The 21,990-nt window shown below is 28.1% G+C and overlaps 1 protein-coding gene across 2 annotated transcripts in view; it reads left to right on the top strand.

Annotated features, from left to right (window-relative positions):
* Positions 1-21,990, top strand: part of Pde11 (Phosphodiesterase 11) — a 220,252-nt gene that overhangs the window by 69,637 nt on the left and 128,625 nt on the right. Inside the window, exon 1 of one of the 2 annotated variants that reach the window (XM_065499481.1) lies at positions 6,074-6,152. The exons of the other annotated variant lie outside the window; for it this stretch is intronic. The gene's annotated coding sequence lies outside the window, so the exon portion shown is untranslated. Of the gene's footprint in view, positions 1-6,073; positions 6,153-21,990 lie in introns of those variants that run through there. 2 annotated transcript variants of the gene reach the window in all.

Raw genomic sequence — 21,990 nt, 5'->3', positions numbered from 1 at the left:
TCCCTCGGTGTATGTGCATGACTTTGGGCAAAACTGGGAGAGACGGGCCTTTTTTTTTGGTCTTTTATCACGTAGTGGTGTCCGTATATTTTTATACCCTTCACCTTCGTGAGAAGGGTATATATAAGTTTGTCATTCCGTTTGTAATTTCTACATTTTTCATTTCCGACCCTATAAAGTATATATATTCTGGATCCTTATAGATAGCGGAGTCGATTAAGCCATGTCCGTCTGTCTGTCTGTTGAAATCAGTTTTCTGAAGACCCCAGATATCTTCGGGATCCAAATCTTCAATAATTCTGTCAGATATGCTTTCGAGAATTTTTCTATTTAAAATCAGCTAAATCGGTCCACAAATGGCTGAGATATGAGGAAAAAACCAAGACAACCTCGATTTTTGACCTATTTTTGACCTATATCTGGATTACTAAGACATTAATATAGACAATATGGATATATAATGATAGATATTTCAAAGACATTTGCAACGACGTATATAAGACCATAGTAAGTTGGACCTACAATGGGTCAAAATCGGGAAAAAAATTTTTAACCCAAATTTTTTTTAAAAAAAAAAAAAAAATTTTAAAATTTAAAAAAAAATATTTTAAAATTTAAAAAAAAAAAATTTTTAATTTAAAAAAAAAAAATAAAAATTTTAAATAACAATCGAAAATTTTTTTTTTCAAAAAAATTAAAAAAACAACTGGAAAAAAAATAAAATTTTGTTTACCTAAAAATATTTAAAATTTTGAAGTATAATTTGGTGAAGGGTATATAAGATTCGGCACAGCCGAATATAGCACTCTTACTTGTTTTCTTGTTGCACTGTGTTATTCTACATAAGTACAGATTTTTTGCATTTTTCTAGATGCAGCCAAAAACGTGTACTATTTTTTGTAGCGTTCTGGATCGCATGCTTATTGCTAATATATTGTTAATATCGAAACTAATTTTTGTACTTAACATGGTGTTACTAAATGCTATAGAAAAAGAAGGAAACAGAATTTTTAAGATTTCTTTATTTTTTTACTTCAAAGTATGAGTGTCACGTTCTAGATCGTGAAAACGCCTATATAGTTATAAATCACGACTTACTTTTTTTGTTCACCCAAAGCTTTTACAAATACGACCATGCGCCGCAGTTGAGTCATTTATAATCCTTCAAAATTTAACTTCACAATCCTAGCCCACTGTGCTGTGGTTTTATTTCATCTTCTTTGTATTTGTTTTGTTGACTAAGTATGTTTGTATTAGTATTAGTTAGTTTTGAGTTGGTATTGGTATTAGTAGTTGATTTGGCCAAAAAGCAAGCAGCTGTTTTATGTTGCTGTTGCCAGTTTATTTATTTTCTCTGTCTATATTAACCCTTGTTGGCAGTCTGTTAATAATGCATTTCTTTTTTTGTAGGCGGAAGTTTTTCATTTACAATTTGTTTTTGTTTACTTTTTTATTAATTTTATTTTGTTTTAACTTATTTTTTATCAGAAAACTTTGATCTTGAAATTAATTGCATTTATTGTTAATTAGTTATTGTTGATCATAATTTTGTAGTTAAAGTTTTTATGTAAGGTTTACTTGCATTTGTCAACAATTGCTACAACACAGCTGTTTAGATAAACAGACTTTGGTTTATTTGTTTTTTTGCTAACAGATCGTTAAACTTTGTAATAAAACCTTTTCATAAAGATTAAAAATATTGATAAGATACGTTTGTCTTTGTTACAAAATTTTCACAATTTTAGCCATATTAAGTAGACATTAATTAAATGTTAAACATTTCAGAGGTTTCATAGTCAAATTATAATTTGTATAGAATATCTTTATATCAGGTTTATTTTTTGAACAAATTTCAAAAGTTATTGTTATTGAGAAATAAATTTTAAAGAATTTCAAATCGATGCACTTCTTAATCCTTTAATATTTTTTAACTTGGCCCACAAAACAAATAGAAAGAAGTTAAAATAAAACCACAGCACAGTGGTCCAGATTGTGAAGTTAAATTTTGAAGGATATAAATAACTCATGTGATCAGTACAAAAATTTACTGTATTAAGAACAAAGGAGTTAAGCTTTTAACTTATGTGACTGCCTAAACAATTCGGCGACATATATAACTTTTGCAAGTGTTAACTGTCAAACGAACTGTCATGCTGCGCTCACTTTTTAACCTTTATGACTAATATACTCTGGCAAATTATCATGAATATATTGACGCTTGAACTTCGCTACCACCGTTCAATACACACAACTTATAGGCGATTGTTGTATCGCAAAATTGTGTTCAGCGATGAGGCTAATTTTTGGCTTAATGGGTTTGTTAATAAACAAAATTGGAGTGAGACCAATCCATAATAGACCCTACAGACTCCATTACATCCCGAAAAATGCACCGTTTGATGCGGTTTATACACTGGTGGCATTATCGAACCTTATTTCTTCAAAAATGTAGCCTAAGCTCGCGTTACGCTCAATGGAGATCGTAACGTCCTCATGATCAGTGATATTTTGTATGAAAATATGAATGGCATTGATCCGGCCGAGATGTGAATTCAAGAGGATAGCGTTACGAGCCATACGATTTATTGAAATCAAAATATGGCGATTTTGAGAAATGAACTTCTAAAGGTCCCACGATTTGACACCTCTTGATTATTTTCTGTGGGGCCACATGAAGTCACTGGTTTATGCTGATGAACAACATTTGACCTATTGGAGGCTAATATTATTCGTGATATACAGCCAGCAATGCTTGGAATATTTATTGGATATTCAGAATTCGCCTCGTCAAAAACAGTCGCGTTGCGATATGCTCGAAATCATTTTCAAGTCTTTCGAATAAACAAAATTTTTTACAGAAATCTTAAATATTCTGTTTCTTGTATACATTTTTCTATAGCATTTTAGTAGCACTTTGTTTAGACATTTGTTTAAACATGCAATCCAGGAAGAGTCGAAAAATAGTGTTGTACATCTAGAAAAATGCAAAAATCTGTATTAGAACATAATTGTTTTGAAGCGAATAAACTAAATTAGAATAATGAGGCTTTCTGTTAGTAGTTGGCATGTTGAAATATTTGCATTCGTTTCACTGTAACTTTTAGTATGATCTAGAACTTGACATTTTTAATGCGACCCTTGCAATGTTTAGTTTTTATTTTGAAACATTTGTAAAATATAAATTTATTCAAAGTGTTGACTATTGTTAGCTCTGAGCTTTTCCCATATTTCGGGCAACATATGGATTCTAAGGCAAAAGAACTGCTCATCTTTTGAATTCAAGTTCGTTCAAGTCACTCTGTTCCAAAGTGAAGCGAACCCCAGAGAGAGCATTCTGCATCGATTAAAACAAATACTAGTCGTACGGGGCAAGGTCTGGACTATAAGGCGGGTTAGGAAAAACTTCCCAACCACTTCTTTCTAAAAAGTATTTAACAGGTCTCATGTTTGGCCGAAAATATTCTGGGCGTTTTTCGGCTCGCTTCATACGAATCAATTGCGTTCGGTACAGTTTTCCGGTTATGATTTGTTCAAATTTCAGCAGCTCATAATAGATAGGACCCAATAACAAAGCATTGCCTTAGCTCCATGTATATTTGGCTTTGGTGTCGAATCGGCTGGTTGGCCGAACTTCACATACGATCTCTTACGCTTCGGATTGTTGTAATGGATTTATTTTACATCGCAGGTAATGATTCGGTGCAAAAACGATTTTCTTTTATAGCTTTCAAGTATCATTTCGGACAAAATCGTCTTTCAAGGTTTCTCGGCATCAATTCGTATGGGACCAAATTTTTCTGCTTTTGGAAGAATCGTGCTGCTTGCAACCGTTTTGAAATTGCTGTTTGAGTAGCTTCCAATGATTCTGCAAACTCTTGTCGTGTTTGACAACAATCTTCATGGAGTATTGCCTCCAATTCTTGGTCTTTAATCTTTTTAGGCTGGCCTGGGCGATCTTTTTCTGCCGTGTCAAAATCACCACTTCTGAACCGCTCAAACAATCTCTCAACGTTTAAAGCAAAAAAAAAACTATTGTTTATACTATAATGTTCAATAACTAAGAGAGAATAAATCACAGGTATGTACCCTTCAAAATGACATATAAGTTTTTAAAAACAAATACCGCGTTCAAAAGATTCGCCATCTATTATAAATCCCGCATTATTAAGTCATACACCCAATAATTTCTACAAATGTTTCGTATTTATTGATTCCAGCTTTTATTAAGTTGGTTTTCAGCTTTTTTATTTTAGTTTTAGATGTCAATTTGTGTGGTGTACTTAAAGGGTTAAGGTTGGGATAAATCCTTATTGCAAATATGCAACAATATTTACTTTACAAAAAAATATAAAACCACAACAAAAATGTATTATAAAGACATAAAATCCAAAGAAAGATAACAGACAAAACAAAAAAAAAATAATAATAATAAAACCAACAACAAAGAACACAATAATGAAAACAAAACAAATCAAAAAAGAATCAAGGCGAATTCAAATATTATGAACTTAACACATTCGGCAAACGAACAAAATTTGAGCTAAATTTTTGAGTGAGTTTAATGCTAGGTATACACGTTACGATAAGTCGTACGATAAATCGTATAAGTATGAAATTAGTAACGTGTATCATGTTGTCGTACTAACGAAGTATGAAAATCAAAAATTTTTGATTTTTGTGATATTTTTATTACTTGTCATTTTTTTCAAAGGAAATAGTACGATTTGTAGTAACGTCTATCACAAAATCGTACTTCAACTCATACTACGATTAGTACGAAAAATAGTATCGTGTATACCCAGCATAAGGCAAAGAGAAAAACCAAACAAAACAAACCAGAAAGAAACGAATGAACGAATTGGGAAAAGAAGATAAATTCGCCGCAGAAATAATAAAATGAAATAAATGGAACTTTCGCAAATGCACTATAAAATATTTGAAATAAAAATTGTTTTAGTATCGCTGAGATATTCGTCGAGTACGGTTGTGCCAATGACACAGAGAGCGAAAGAGCGTAGATAATAAATAAATAAAATAAAACGTTAATATGTTTTAATATTCAAATAACAAAAAAAAACCAAACAAAACAAAATAAATTTTTGTTTAAATTAAAAACAAACCGTGTAAAACAAAAACAGAGAAAAAGTAGCGAAATAAAAACATCTAGTATTTCATTAATGTTGTGTATTTGTTAATATTTTAAATAATAAAATATTTGAAAAAGAAAACGTAACAAAAATTAATGGAAAAATTTAATTTCGAGTGCTTGTTTCGACATAGAAATCATAAAAAAATAAAATTTGAAATGTAAAACGTTAAAAAAGAAAAATTGTTTGGAAAATTTTAAATAAATAACGGTATTTGTGTAATATTTGAATTAAATTTAATAGAAAACGAGAAATTTTAAATAAAAATTAAAATTTTAAAGAAATTTTGAGAAAATTTGTAAACAAATTGAAATAAATAACGATTAAACATATTTAATCAAACTGAAAAGCAAATGAGAATGAAAATAAATTTTGAAAAAATTTTAAATAAATTTTGAAAAAATTTTAAATAAATAACGATATATGTAAAACATGTTTAATTGAACTGAAAAGGAAATAAGAAATTTGAAATTTTTAAAAAAAATTTTGAAAAATTTTCAATGAAATTTTGAATAAATTTTTAAATAAATACCAAAATATGTAATTAAACTAAAAAACAAGAAATTTAAAATGAAAAATTTTAATTTTGAAAGATATCTTTAACGAAATTAATAAAAAACATATTGTAAACAATTTAAAACTGTCAAAAAAATTTAATTTTAAAGAAATTCTAAAAATAGAATTGAAATTTTAAAAAATGCAACAGAATTTGTTTAAAGTTTTAATTAAACTAAAAAAAAGTGCTAAAAATTCTAATGGAAATCGAAATTTGAATTAAGTGTTAAAAATCACAATCAGTGGAGAGAAATTTGAAAATTATTTTAAAAAATATTAAAGAAAAATTCGAATTTTTTCATGTAAATAAATATAATGTATTTAAATATAAAAATAAAAATTTCAAATAAAAATTTTGAAAAAATTTTATAAAAAAAATTTAAAAAAATCAGTTATTTTCAAAAAAAAAATAAAGTGATTCCAGTGAAACCTACAATATTTATAAAAAAAGTAATAATTTTTAAAAATTAAGAAAAAAAATTCAAAAATTTTGAAAATAATTTACAAAAAATTATTATAAATTCTTCTTCATTCTTCAATATAAAAATAATGGTTGGTGTGTGTTTTTTTTCTCTCTACATTTTCTTTAAATAATTTTTATTCATTCATTGACTCTTACTCACTCAAATATCTATCTATATACAATTCAAAACTAAAATACATATAGATTTCTATCAATGTACAACTCGTGTTGTACACATGTCTGTATAAAGATAATTTATTTGATTTTTTATTTTATTAAATTTTGTTTTTTTTTTTGTTTAATTTAAATGGTCTGCAATTGTGAAATTGAAAAAAAAGAGGCAAACAAAAAAATAATATAATAAATTTAAGTGATAAAGATATAAACAAATAAACGTAAGAATATTCATGTCTAAACTAACTCATACATGCTCACATGAATTCGCCTCAACAAATACAAAAATCTCATATCAACTGATGCCATTTATTTTATTTTCAAGTGTAATATTTATTTCAAATCGCAGTTCCTTATCTGAAAAAGGGCCTTTTTTTTATTTCAATATAAACAATTCTCAGAATACTTTTCTATTACTACAACTGTCTTGATAATATTTGTTTTTTGCCAAAGTTTCCTAAACACATCCATTATACTTGTTTGTGAGTTGAATGAAATTGGCGGGGTTTTTTAATGAAATATTGTCTTCCTGCTAGATTTCTAAATGATATTTTTTGATTAGAAAGGTGAAATATGTTAAAATTTGTTTAATATTTTAAGCAAATACTTTGATTTTCTTTGTCCAACACTTTGCCGGTGTTCACACAGTGAATACAAAGGTAAAGTGTGTCGCGTTCGCTATCGCACGTTTATGTTTTTCAAAAACATTCATATTTAGATAGATATAGCATGTGCTGATGGAATGAGGAATGCAATAAAGATGTACTGGGCACAAATTAAATGATTTTTATTTCAGTATAATGAATATTTCGATAAAGCAAAATGGAAAAAACTAATATTAGCTTCTGAACGAAAGAAAAAATAGACAAATTTCTAAAGAAAAACTGAAGTTTTAACTTAATATCTGTTGGCGAATGTTGGGATAAGCAAAATGTCGCGTTCTAGATCATAGTAAATATTGTAAAAAAATGAATATTTCAACAGGACAACTAGCACTATGTTTCTATGTCAACACTCTTTTCCTATCGACAATTCCACTAGTTCAAATTTCGACAACTTTCCTTTAAGCGTGAGTAGAGACAACAGTTCTGGTGTATTTTTAATAACATTGTCAATTACTGAAAATGTCAGTAGTAAATCACTTCAATTTCCCTATTAGCATTCCCTGCAGGGATAATGCATTCTCACATTAATCTTAGTTGTTATAATGAGGAAATTTGCCTGAAAATATTGGCAGTTTTTCATATTTTTAGCTTTTATTTAGAAACATTTGTACAATATAAATTTTCTTATCTTTCTGGCAACATATGGATTCCGAGCCAAAATAACTGCTTATCTTTTGAGGCTAAGAGCTAGGCAAGGTCTGAACTTAACTGTCTTATTTGTGTACTAGGGGTTCCATCTATTTCTCTTCAGCCGTCTTACAAAAGCTCTACCACCTTGAATTCGTATTTAAAGATACTGAACCAATTTTTCATTTGATTTTGGTCATGTCGCGTTCTGGTACCTAAATCCTTGATTGCGATCATTCTAATCAAGTGGCCGAGAATCTTATTATAAATCCAAATTTAAAACAGGTTACCGCCTTTTCAAAATGTGTCGCGATCGCTATCGTACGTGTATGTTTTTCAACAACATGCATTTTTAGATAAATAAAGCTTGTGCTGATAGAATGAGGGAAGCAAGAAAGATGTACTGGGGACAAATTTAAATGAGTTATACTTAAGTTTAATGAATATTTCGATAAAGCAAGAAGAAAACAAAAATTAAGCTTCTGAAAGAAAGAAAAACAACAGAAAAAATATTCTAAAGAAAAAGAGAAGTTTCAGCTTAATAGCTGCAAAAATGTCGCGTGCTAAAAAACGAATATGACAACTAGCACTAGAAACTCTTATTATTCTACTTTAGTTTTAAACAGATCGCTTTACATAACTATGAAAAAGTTAGGAGTTTTTTCCATTTTTCTAGAAGCTGTCGAAAACTATTTGTATTTTTTGTAACGTTCTGCATCCCAGGATTATTGGAAACAACAGAAAGACAAAACCTACCTTTTGCACTTAACAGCCAGCTACTAAAATGCTATCGAAGAATGGGAACAAGAACTAGGATTTCTTTATTTTATAGATTCGGACGAATGTAGCGTTCTGGACAGTAGTCAGTCAATATTGTGATCAGCAAGTAGTTTGTTAATCTAAAAGTTAGTTGCCCTTCAATGCGATACAGAAGTTTTATTGAAATTGCAATACTTTAAATAATCCTTATTATAAACATGATGGAAAAATATGTCGCGTGCCAAATAATAAATATTTTAACATGAAAATCTCATTATTCTACTTTAGTTTAACACTCCGTTAGTCGCAATCATTTTCAATCGAGACTAGTCGCAATGTATCAAATTGATATCAATAAAAAAAGGAGCGTTTGAAAATAATCTCTTCACTTTTTATTTCGAAAACATAAAAACAATATTAAATGCAATGTATTTAAAAGAGTAATACAAACAAAATTGCAGTAAAAATATTATTTTATCAAAAAATAGCTTCAAGTTTAGGGCGATTAAAAAAATTTACAATAAAGAAATGTTTGCCTGTATCAACCAGATCAGTTGCGAGTAACGGAAGGTTAATTATGTACGAATGTCGCGTTCTGGTCTGTGATAATTTCCATATTTAATGTTGCGATCATGGAGCTGTTTTAAGTTAAGATTTCTTTATTTTTTTTACGGCATACAAATGTCGCGTTCTGGACCGCAGAAAAGTTGATATTTGAAAATCTAAAATTTCTAGTCCCTTAGATAAATTTAGTTGATCAAATCCTTATTACAAACGTGAGGGAAAAATATGTCGCATACTGAATCATACCAAAGATTGTAGGAAAAACCAATGCTAATATTTCAACATGACAACTGTCAAGGGAAAAAGAAATCGCTTTACAAAATTATGTTTCCATTGGCAGATATTTGTATTTTTCTTTTTCAATTGTAGATAGGCAGGCATGAGACGTTCATCCCCTTTGTTGGCTGTCAAATTGCTTTTAGATTTACACTCTTCTATAGTTGACACTTTTTATATTTTAATAATATTCTTTTATTGGACAAAGCTCTCGACATTTAGGTGGATTGTTACTGGCATTGTAACAATTGTTCTTTCAATTTTGTCGACAATTAATTTAAAAACTTTATTTGAAACAGCTTTGTGCACTTTAGAAACTTAGCGAGTAATTTTTCACAGCAGAACAGTGCAATGGAAATAGCAAGCATTTTGTAAACCCCCCATTTCTATTAAATTTATAATTGTTATATATATTTTTTTAAATAAATTTAACTAATCAGGAACAAATTTATGTGTAAATAATTAATATTACAGAACAACAGCTGTAGCAGAAACAAGTTTGTTTTTTTATAAAAATTAATATCTCAATACTTTTTTAATGGGGGAATTTTAAAAACCCCCTTTATAAATAAACAATACGATATGAATTATTATAAGACAATTATGAATGTTCAAGTCATTTGCTGAGGGGGACCTTGTATGGGGACTAGGGCAAATGGTGCCTAGTTTTCGAATTGAGGGCATGGTCTTCTCACGTGGAGGTGATGTTAACTGGACACCGAGGTCTTGCATTTAGACTTTTTCTCGTGGCGTTTTCATAAGCCAATGTCCTCAATGCCAACAAAACCCATGTCATCGGTCAAATTCAATCATGGATAATTGAATATTTGAGATGCGCTCCACTTAGCGACGCTTCTGCAGACATTTGAACGATTTTATTTTCCATACATAATGGCATCGATAGATAAGCTTTTCAAAAGAATTCAAAATTTCGATGATATCTCACATAAACTTTGTTTTATTTCAATTTAAAGATAGGAAGTGCGCAATGAAACACCCTTTATATATTTATTTGACTGATCAATATTGATAGAAGAAACTTTTTAGAAACATTTGTGTGTTTCCTTTTCATCAAAGCACTCCTTATTGTACAATATGTTTCGAAAATCATTTCCTAAAGTTCTTAAAGAAATATTTTTAGCTTGAGTAAAAAAAGTTTCGTTTTTTTTTTTTATCAAATTTTTAATTGTAGAAAAAATGTCTTTATTTTTTGCTTACACTTAAAATTCTATGGCAAATTACACAATAACAAACCTTAGGATTTTATTTTCTTAGTTTTTAATTTTCTACATGAATTTAAATGAGTGAGTGAGCAGTCAGTCTGTGGCGGTACTGCAATAATCATTCATTACCTTTACAAAAATATAAAAAAAATTCTCAAAAAAGTATTTTTGTATAAAATTTTCTTTTAAAAAAAACTACATTCGTTTTAATAAAAAAAAGAAAAATTCATCAAAAAATAAATGTATTTTATGTATGAATGTATTTTTTCATTCTTCTTTTTTTTCTACTTTGGTGTAAAAGCAACTGTCAGTAAAAATGTCGGTGTTTTATTTTTTTGGTTTGTAGTTTTTATTTGTGTGTAAATTTTCTTGCTTAAGGGAAACCCAGTGAATATAAGCGAAGACGTTTTGGGCATAAGGCCGGGTCTATACGTGATAAATTTATATCATGATAAACGTCAAAACTAAACAGCTGCATACTTCATTTATTGTTATTATTGCAGAGTCCTATGTCTATATCTGATACATTTGTGTCATGATAAATGTCAAAATGGTTGTCAAGTTAAAAAAATTATCAGGTATAGCCTCCATTTATTAACTGTGTTATGACAAAATTGTTAGTGCTTTTGTTCAGACAACTTTGTCTTGACAACAAACATCATCAATTGTTATGATAAATATTTGTCTAGTATAGACAGGAGCGGGTCATGCTCAGATATATCTGTCTTGCTATCAAATGTCAATTTAATTGTTCTTCACAAAATGAAAGCAAAATAAAATTATTAAAACTGATATTTTAAAAAATATTCAAATTATATTGACGAAGAAAAACCAAATATAAATTATTATAATAGAAATATGTTTCAGTCTTCCCCTAGGTATTGAAAACAAACAAAAAATAAATATTCTGCCGACAATTTATAAGTGTTTCTTTCCTGCTGATATCTGAACAAATTTCATAACATCAGAGAGTCATAATTGTTGCCTTTTCTATAGAGAGTTTAGCATTTAGTCTTCTTTAAGTTTTGTTTTCCTACTTAATTGTTTTGCTGGGTTATGCGGTATGTGTTTGTATTTACTACTTACAAAGCATTTATTTTAAATATCATACAGTCCGTCCATTAAACTTACACCAACAAAAGCAAACATATAAATTTACATTTGAACATTTACACAAACATGCCCTGCCGGTCTTTGAATCAGTTTCAAATTGACGATTTTTTAGCTGCAAACAATACACTTCATTTAAAAGTTTTTTTATTGGCGATTCATGACACATAAATGGTAAAGCAATAGGTTTAATTGACACTGTCTAGTGAAAACACTAGAAAATTTACTTTAAGTACTATACTCATACTACTCCTCGAAATCTAATGCCTCAGAGAGGGTTAATAACTTCTTGATTGCCGGAATCCTAGCATAATTAAAGGCAGGTCATTGTGTCAGGGTTAAAAAAACTGAGCGCTATCAGCTGTGCACTTCGTAACTCATCATCGGTCCATGAATTGCTCTCCTGATCGTGCCTTATTCAAAATTGTGATGATAACACATGCTTCATCATATTGTTACATTTCTACCTTTTAAAAACGGTGGTTTATTTCCTTTAAATAAACATAAATCTTTTGATTGCAAATAAAAGCAGTTTAGTAGTTTAAAATTGTAACAACTCTTTATTCATTCAACCGCTGCCACTATTTATACACAGCTCCATCTGCCTTCCAGTAGCTTCTTGAATTTTCTTAACGGACAAAACTAGAATGTTCGAATTCTAGAATTTTTAGCAGCTTCAATGTTAATGTTAGCAGCTTTAGCATTTAGTGTTCGTAACAATATGAATTGCACGAAAATCATCTTCAATTTGTAAGAAACGATTTGCATTTGGTGGCATATTTAGAAAGCAAATCGTGTAATTTCACTTATTTTTTATGATAACTCTCTCACTGAACAACATTCTGTTTATTTGCAGAGTAGGAATTTAAGGCTTTGGAAGAATATTATGACTTTGTCAGTGCAAAAATTCTTTATTTCCGGCCAAATTAATGAAAATATTTACTGGGAAAAGTTCTTCAAGGAAATACTAATAGCATTCATTGAAAGCCACACATATTTTTTTCCAATTTAGCATCTATTGTTTGGTGAAATATAAAGGTTATAAACTATCTACACTTTAGATAACATAGGTGCACTAAAGAGGCAATTGTATCTACGCTAGATTACCTGGGAAAAGTAAATTAACAGATTGAAAATTTTATTTATAAAACTGATTACTCTATTGATTACTTAGGGTCATTAAAGTGGCAATTTACTCTACACTTGATTACCTGGGATATGTAAGGTAACCAATTGATTTATATTTGCATTGCAAAGGTTTCATAAAAGTCAAATAACTACACATTAATGATAAATACTGTCTAAAGGGCTAATTCCTTTAAAACTGCCGGGGCCATACTGTTACACTGAAACACATTAATGCACATGTTGGTTGGTTGTTTGGCTGTGCAAGTCTGAATAAAGCTGACGAATTAAACATTTCAAATTTACGGTACATATATATAGACCGATGGCTTGTATGCATTTCGTATAATATTATGCGATCGTTGGCATTTTTCTTTTATTGCTCATTTCACCAAAAAAAAAAATGCTTTACTTTAAATTAGTAAAATAAAAGCAAAATAAAAATGAAATTTAAATACATTTTACTTATACACGAGTTGTAGTAGTCTGATTCTTTTTATTATTTTTTGCCACAGGAAAATTATCATCAAATTTGTTTTTCAATATTTTTTTTTGATAATAATTTAGGAAAATTTAGATTTTTGCTTTTTGAAATTCTTATAACAATTGAATTTTAACGAGTTTGTTAAAAATTAAGTCACCAGAAATATTTCATCATCATATGATTAGCACAGGCTCTAATTAATTAGACATGAATTCCACATACGAAATCGCTAGCTACACGTTTCTTTTTATTTTTTATTTTTGGTGTTTGTGGTTAGAGGAAAAATCTTATGATCGTTAAGATTAAATGTTAATTTTGATTATATATTGTAATTTAAGGTAGGCAAGTATTTGAGTTATTTATTTTATTGATGTCTATAATAAAAAATATTTTTGTTAATACAATATAGTGAAAATAATACTTATTCCAACATAAATAAGAAATGTGGTTTAAGTGTCCCTGGTGCAATAGTGGCTCCTATGTCTTATTACTTTAATGATCCGCAGCTCTTTTGGCAGCTTTCTTAAGTTATGAAATAAATGGTAGAGGCATAAGTACCCCGGGGCCGAATGAACCCCGGTTTGTACTATAAGGGATTTTGTGGATTAATAAATTATCTTTCATTACTTTTAAGTATTTATTTAAGAATTAACTGATTTTCATTATGTTCGAAATTAAAATATTCATAATTTTTTAGTTCGAAATCTAAATTTTTTCGAAATAACTGAAATTTTATCATGTTTTTAACAAATTAGTTTAAAAATTTAAAATTTCTACATTTTCAGTTATGTTCGAAAATTCGGAATTATATTCGAAATTTTTTAAAGGATCCAAAACAGGTTTAAAACTTTTTAAATGTTTTGGAAACCCTTATTTTATTAATAAAAATACATTTTCATTATTTTCAATGTTCGAAATATTTTTTTTTTTTCGAAATTGAGTTTTTTTTTAGAAAAATTATTTTTTTTTTTTCATTATTTCGTTAATTTTAAGTAGTTATTTCTCGGAATAACTGAAATTTTAACTTGTTTTTAACATTTTGAGTTATGTTCGAAAATTCGAAATTATGTGCGAAATTTTTTTAAGTGTTGCAAAACAGATTTTAAACTTTTTAAATGTATTTGACACCTTATTTTATTAATGTTTAATATTTTAAACCTAAATTTTTATAATTTTCAATGTTCGAAATTGATTTTTTTTTAGAAAAATCAAAATTTTTCATTATTTCGTTAGTTTAAGTAGTTTTTTGAAAATTTGGTGATTTTCATTATGTTCGAAAATTCGATTATAAGTTTGAAATCAAAATTTGTTCAAGGTTCCAAAACTTTTTAAATCATTTGAAGATTTTATTTTAATAACGTTTTTATTGATTTTAGTTTTTTTTTCTATATTTCGTCAATTTTAATTAGTTTTTTGAAAATTTGCTGATTTTTCGAAAATTCGATTTTAAGTTCGAAATAAAAATTTTGTCGGAATAATTGAAATTTTAACTTGTCAACTTCTGTTAAAAATTTTAAATTTATATGTTTTTAATTATGTTCGAAAATTCGAAATTATGTCCGAAATTTTTTAAAGGATCCAGAACAGGTTTTAAATATTTTAAATTCATTTGAATACCTTATTTTACCAATTTTAGTAATTTTAAACTAAAATTTTTATAATTTTCAATATTCGAACGTGAATTTTTTTTTCGAAATAGAGTATTTTTTTTAGAAAAATATTTTTTTTTTATTATTTCGTTAATTTAAGTAGTTTTTTTGAAAATTTACTGATTTTAATTATGTTTGAAAATTCAATTTTAAGTTTGAAATAAAAATATTTTTTTAGTTTGAAATCAAAATTATTTAAAGCATCGAAAACAGATTTTAAACTTTAATTAATGCATTTGAAAATTTTATTTTATCAATTTTTGTTATTTTAAACTAAGATTTTGAAATTGAGATTTTTTGTTGATTTTCATTATGATCGAAAATTCGATTTTAAGTTCGAAATAAAAAATTTGTCAGAATAACTGAAATTTAAACTGTTAAAAATTTTAAATTTATACGTTTTTAATTATGTTCGAAAATTTGAAATTATGTAGTTCGAAAATTCGAAATTATGTTCGAAATTTTTTAAAGGATCCAGAACAGGTTTTAAATATTTTAAATCCATTTGAATACCTTATTTTACCAATTTTAGTAATTTTAAACTAAAATTTGTATAATTTTCAATATTCGAACTTGAATTTTTTTTATTAGAAAAATAATTTTTTTTTTTATTATTTCGTTAATTTTAAGTAGTTTTTTGAAATTTGAAATAAAAATATTTTTTTTAGTTTGAAATCAAAATTTTTTAAAGCATCCAAAACAGGTTTTAAACATTTTAAATTCATTTGAAAATTTTAATTTACCAATCTTTGGTATTTTAAATTAAAAACTACATTTTTATAATTTTCATTGTTCGAAAATGATTTTTTTTCCAAATTTTTTCGAAAAAATATTTTTTTTCTTAATTTCGTTAATTTTAAGTAGTTTTTTGAAAAGTTGTTGATTTTCATTATGATCGAAAATTCGATTTTAAGTTCGAAATTAAATTTTTGTCGAAATAACAGAAATTTTAACAAACTTGTGTTAAAAATTACCTACTATTTTAGGCCTTTGAAAACTTGATCATATTGCTAATACAAATTCTTTATTTAAATAAACAAATTAAAAACTTTTGGGGCTTTTCTGGGCATTTGAAAAATCTTTTTTTAAAACAAAATCCTGCAAATTTTCTCAAACCACTTAAGCATTAGTATTACATACTAGATTTTTCCCATTACTCACCACATTATCCCATAAAACATTTTATTCCATTTACGTCATAATCTATAAAATTTTCTGCCATCTCATTTGCAAACATGCATATAACTAAAACCACTTGAACTTTTCAAAATATTTGAAAAAAAAACTATTAAAATTGCAATATAATAAAAGCATTATATTGCAGATTAACTGTAAATTTTATCATAATTTTAAATATGTATAAAAGTTTTGTTACAACACTCGTAAACAATTAAATTTTATTACAATAAAATTTCCAAGTGATTTGGTTTTAAAGTATTTAAAAATTTCTTTTATATTTAAGAAGAAAAAAAATTTGATTTTTCAAATCATTTTTTTTTTTGGGAAAGAAATTTAAGCTAAAAATAATTGATAAAGTAATTTCATTAAAATTTCCAATTAAAATAATAATAATAATTGTGTTTTTATTTTATTGCCTTTGTTATTATTATTATTCATAAACTAACAAATGTTGGCAACGGCCGATGACGTTAGTAGATTTAAAAATGCTGGCATATTGCATGTTAAACATATGGGGAGGTAGATATTTAAAAGAGTGAAAAGTTTTCAAGCTAAATATTTCACATGAACGTAAGCAATAAAATTAGGTGATCTAGAGGAAGATTTCAATGAAATTATAAGTTATAGAAAGGTTTTAGATCGCGCTGTGTTTTGAAATCAAAATTTCTCTCGGCAAACAACAATTCAAATAATTTTTTTTTTTTAAATTTATTAAATTTATAGTCAAGTTCAAAGCGTTAGTGTAGATCAGCTAAATTGAAACAAACATAAGGTTTATAATTTGATATTAAAATTTCAGAAAGATTCTATGACATCCAACAATCCTAGAAAAAATATTAATATTTTGAAAGAGAGGCAAAAATTAAATAATTAATAAAGAGAGGCAAAAACAAATTTTTTGTGTTAGATTTTAAAAAGCTCTACTTAATATTTTTAATCCATTTTATCTATCAATTAAGTCCTTAACTGATCTGTTTAATAAAAATTCAAAAAACACTTATAAATATACATACATATGTATGTATTTTTACTCTAGCAATAACTAAGAGTACACTGTGTGTGCATGCGTAAGCATGCATGCATGTGTTTTTTTTTCATAAAGGTGGGTGTGTAGATATATCTATACAGATTTGTTTGTATGTATTTCACTTTGTGTGTTGGTGCAAGTGTTTGGGATACCCCCGTGTTAATAACATCATGCATAATTTTCAGCATGTTTTTTTTTTATTTAATCGTAAACTAAAGGAATTTAAGCAATTTTTCTTTTTCAAATAAACATACAAAATGAAAACTAAAATATTAAGTTTAATTTTGAAATAAAAAAAATTTATATTGAAGAATAAATCAGCATAAAATATACTTTATGCTGATTTATTCTTCAATATAAATTTTTTTTATTTCAAAATTAAAAAGCAATAAATGACGTATCTTTTGAACGCGGTTTTTGTTTCTAATAACTGAAATGTCATTTTGAAGGCTACATATCTGTCATTTATTCTCACCTAGTTATTGAACATTGTAGTGTAAACGACAATGTTTTTTTTTGATTCGAAAATGTTGAATTTTGTACCAACAAAGCGTCATATGCGGGAAGTTTTGCTTTACTTCTTTAATTTGCCTCTAAAGCATATCGATTGCTCACCAAAGCTTATTGTGAATGTGTTCCATCGGTTTCAACGTGCGAGAGATGGTTTGTTCGGTTCAGAAGTGGTGATTTTGACACTGAAGACAAAGATCGTCCAGGCCAGCCAAAAAAGTTTGAAGGCCAAGAATTGGAGGCATTACTCCATGAAGATTGTTGTCAAACTCAACAAAAGCTAGCAAAATCATTGGGATCTACTTAATCAGCAATTTGAAACACGATTTTGCATTTCACAAATGCTGCTTCAACGCTAGAAATGAAAGTAATTTTTACGCCGAATCATTATTTGCCATGAAAAATGGATTCGTTACGATAACAAGAAGTGTAATATATCGTATGTGAAGCCGGGTAAACCAGATGAAACGAACCCAAAGCCAAATATCAATGACGCTAAAATAATGCTCTGTATTTGGTGGAACCAAAAGGATCCTATCTATTATGAGCTGCTGAAATCTGGTCAAACCATCACAGGAAACCTGTACCGAACTCAACTGATTCGTTTGAAGCGAGCATTGGCCGAAAAATGATCAGAATATGCGGCCAGACATGATATCGTAATATTCAATCATGACAACGCTCGACCACATGCTACAATACCTGTTAAAAACTATTTAGAAAGAGCGGGTTGGGAAGTTTTGACTCGCCTTATAGTCCAGACCTTTCCTTTACTATTTGTTTTGATCGATGCAAAAAGCTCTCTCTGGTATACGCTTTACTTCAGAACAGATTATTCGAAATTGGCTTGATTCGTTTTTGGCCTTAAAAGAGGAGTAATTCTCCTTGCTGGGAATCTATATGTTGCCAAAAAATGGGAATTGTCAGTTTTAACCTCAATCAGATGAAGATCAAGTTGTTAAAAAAGACAGTGAAAATATCAGCTTTAACTTTAGCTTACAGTGGGTCAGATAAAATGATAAAACTGCCTTATCATCTGAGTTGAACAAGTGAGATAGTGTATCTAATATATCTTCAATTAAATTGGGTTTAGTTGAAGTTTTGAAGAGATTTATAAAATGTATGTCACAGCAATTAATAATAAATACAAAGCTTTTGTTGAAATAGCTTGAACTAATCCTTTTAAAAAAATAAATAATGGGAAAATATGTCGCGTGATAAATCATATTAAGGGTTGTAGAAAATAACGAAGGCAAATATTTCAACATAACAACTATCATTAGAAAACTATATAATTCTATTTTATTTAAAACACGAGAACAATTTTATTTTTTTTTTTTTTAATTTTATGTCAAAATTTTTTTTTAATTTGTTACCCCCATTAACACAAAGTCTGGTTATGCCTTAACTAATAGTTATACTGTCGGTTAAAACTATTTTTGTATGAAAACTGTCAGTATAACTATTTGTTAAAACATAACCAGACTTCGTGTTACTGGGGGTTAGTGATAAAATTTTATAACGAAATTTATTTTTGGTGAAAAATATTTTTACCGATTTTGACCCATATGGCGTTATACATAGTTGCAAAGATTTTTAAAATATCTATCATTAGATATCGATATTGTCTATATTAATGACTTAGTAATGGTTGTCCATGTTTTTTCTTTATATCTCAGCCATTTGTTGGCCAATTTTCTCGATTTTAAATATCAACCGAACCGGGTCTATAGCGGATATATTGATGAATGTATCATGTGTGCAAGTTAATTGGGGTCTACGCAAAGTTGATTTCAACATACAGCGGGACAGAATACTTTGTGGGGTTGCAAATGAAAAATGTAGAAATTACAAACGGAGTGCCACTCATGGCAAAAACAAATAGCCTTAAAAAATGATGTTCCAATTCGCAGATTTGTAAATTTCTCTAAATGCAGTCCAAAACGATTTATATTTTTTGTAGCGTTCTGGATCCCATTGAAAACAACAAAACGACAAAACTTACCTTTTGCACTAAACATAGTGCTATTGAAATGATATCGAAAAATGGAAACAAGTAAAAAAGATTTAAGATTTAGGCGTGTGAATGTCGCGTTCTGGATCATGCAATATTCATATGTAGTGAAAGCTTAACTTGCTTTCTATTAATATTCCCATTTTTGTACTATAATTCTGTATAGTATCATTTGTACGCCTAAGTGCTAAGATTTAGGGGTACGAATGTCGCGTTCTAGATCATGGAAATATCCATGAATATAGTGAAAACTTAACTGCTTTGATACTACACTATGTAGTATTGTCAATTTTGGTTCCACTGTTTTTCTGTAGTGTTATAAAACCAACATAGGTGATGATCAACAGAAAACATAACAAGTGTAAACTATTATGTATGAAGAATTAAAACAAATTAAATTTTTTAAAAAATAGCGAAAATAGAGAAAATACAAACAATATAACTAAACACCTGCCTGCCTGCCTCCTCTTACAATACAATTAAAACAAAAGTAACAAAAATATTGAGAAAAATACAATAAAAACTATACAAAAACATACTATTTTAGCCAACAAAATAAAGCAAGATTGTACTGCTGGCTACTGATATACTAAGTACCAGAGCATTATAAAGTTGACAATTAGCGAGACAGTCGCAAAAACAAAGAGACCAACTAAACTAACTAAATAAAATGACCGTCTAAATACTTAGAGACATCTATATATCGTCACCTAAAATGCAAAATAACGTAACATCACTTTTCGTAAATACTTATAAAGGAGAAGCAAAAAATGATATAAAATGAAAACTATTTGAGATATTGAAACAAAATTTTCAAATCTGTTACAAAGAAACCAGAAATATATTTTATAAAAGAAAAATATTTTTTTCAAAGCTCACTTTCAGCTATGTGTCTTACGGTATTTTGAATTGTTGTTTTCTAAAACCACAAAAACGTATCATCAATATAAATTTGTAGGAAAAAATAAAAACTCAAATAAAAATATTTGTTTTTATTTTAAACTAGATTCGCCCGGTAGTATTTACTATTGTTAGTTCAAGTTTCTCCAACCATGCCTGTTCTTATTTATTTGCAAATAAAATATCTAAATTTGTACTGCATACTTTAGGGGCTTTTTTATTACAGTTGACTGTTTTAGTCGTAATTTCTTAATTTTTTTTTCTTTACAAACCATCTCCTGAAAATTTCGAAACAAATAAAAAAAAATCAGCCAAATCGCTCCAGCCGTTCTCAAGTGATGACATTACATACATGGACCATTTAATTTTTATATATATAGATAGATAAAAGCAGTTATAGATTTGTATATTTTGAATTTTTTTTTTATTTTAAGTATCTACTAACAACTACTTATTTAAACTAAAAAAAAGGTACTTTATTAAATTTTCATAAAGACTGCAAAAAATATTCAATTCATTCGCACGCTTAAATCTTAGCATATTTAACTTGTTTCCATTTTTATACCCTCCACCACCATAAGTGGTGAATGAGGGTATATATAAGTTTGTCATTCCGTGTGTAACATTGAGAAATATTCATCTGAGACCCAACAAAGTATATATATTATTGATCCTTATGAAATTCTAAGTCGATTGAGCCATGTCCGTCTGTCTGTCCGTCTGTCCGTCTGTGTAAAACACGCTCACGTCCAAAATACGCAAACAAACTTAGTAGAGTTACAAGAAAAATGTTTATTATTGTCCTAAGCAGTTTGGTATTGAAAATCAGCGAAATCGGTACAGCGGAACCAAAGTTATGAATGAAAATGTAGGACAACCTCAAAAAAAAATTGATAATTTTCACATATTTTTGGACATTTTTTGTAAATATATTGCAGCTAATATCATAAAATTTTGCACTCGTTACTTTTGTGATAAAAGGAGTAACTCTGGTGAAAATTATAAGAATCGGTCCATGATTTCTCCTAGCCCCCATACAAATTTCTTCCCGAAATATGGTTCTATGGTCTATAAATGCCTACAGAATAGGAATATCCACATGAAATTCAGCAAAAATAAGTTTCGTGGTAAAAGAAATTATATTACAAAATTTTTCATGGATCGGCCCATATTTGACCATAGCCCCCATATAAAGTACACTTCCGAAAATCTCTTAAATAAGCATAAATGTCTTATAAATATCGCTATCAAGTTGAAATTCGACATGAATAATCCCCATATATACCAAAATCGCTGTACCTAATTCTATGAAGATCGGCCGATAATTGGTTATAGCTCCCATATAAGGACCACTTCCGAAAAACACAATAACCTACATAAATATCTAAAAAATATCAATATCAAAACAAAATTTCACACACATCCATAGTTTATATTTAGAAATCATACTACTGGATTTTGTGAATATCGGTCCATATTTGACCACAGCTCCCATATAAGGTCCACTTCCAAAAATCAGTTAAGTACTCATAAATCTCT

Source organism: Calliphora vicina, chromosome 2, assembly GCF_958450345.1.
Source record: "Calliphora vicina chromosome 2, idCalVici1.1, whole genome shotgun sequence".
NCBI classification, from domain to species: Eukaryota; Metazoa; Arthropoda; class Insecta; order Diptera; family Calliphoridae; genus Calliphora; species Calliphora vicina.
Note: the sequence above shows the minus strand (reverse complement) of the source record. Positions and strands in the feature narration are given on the sequence as shown.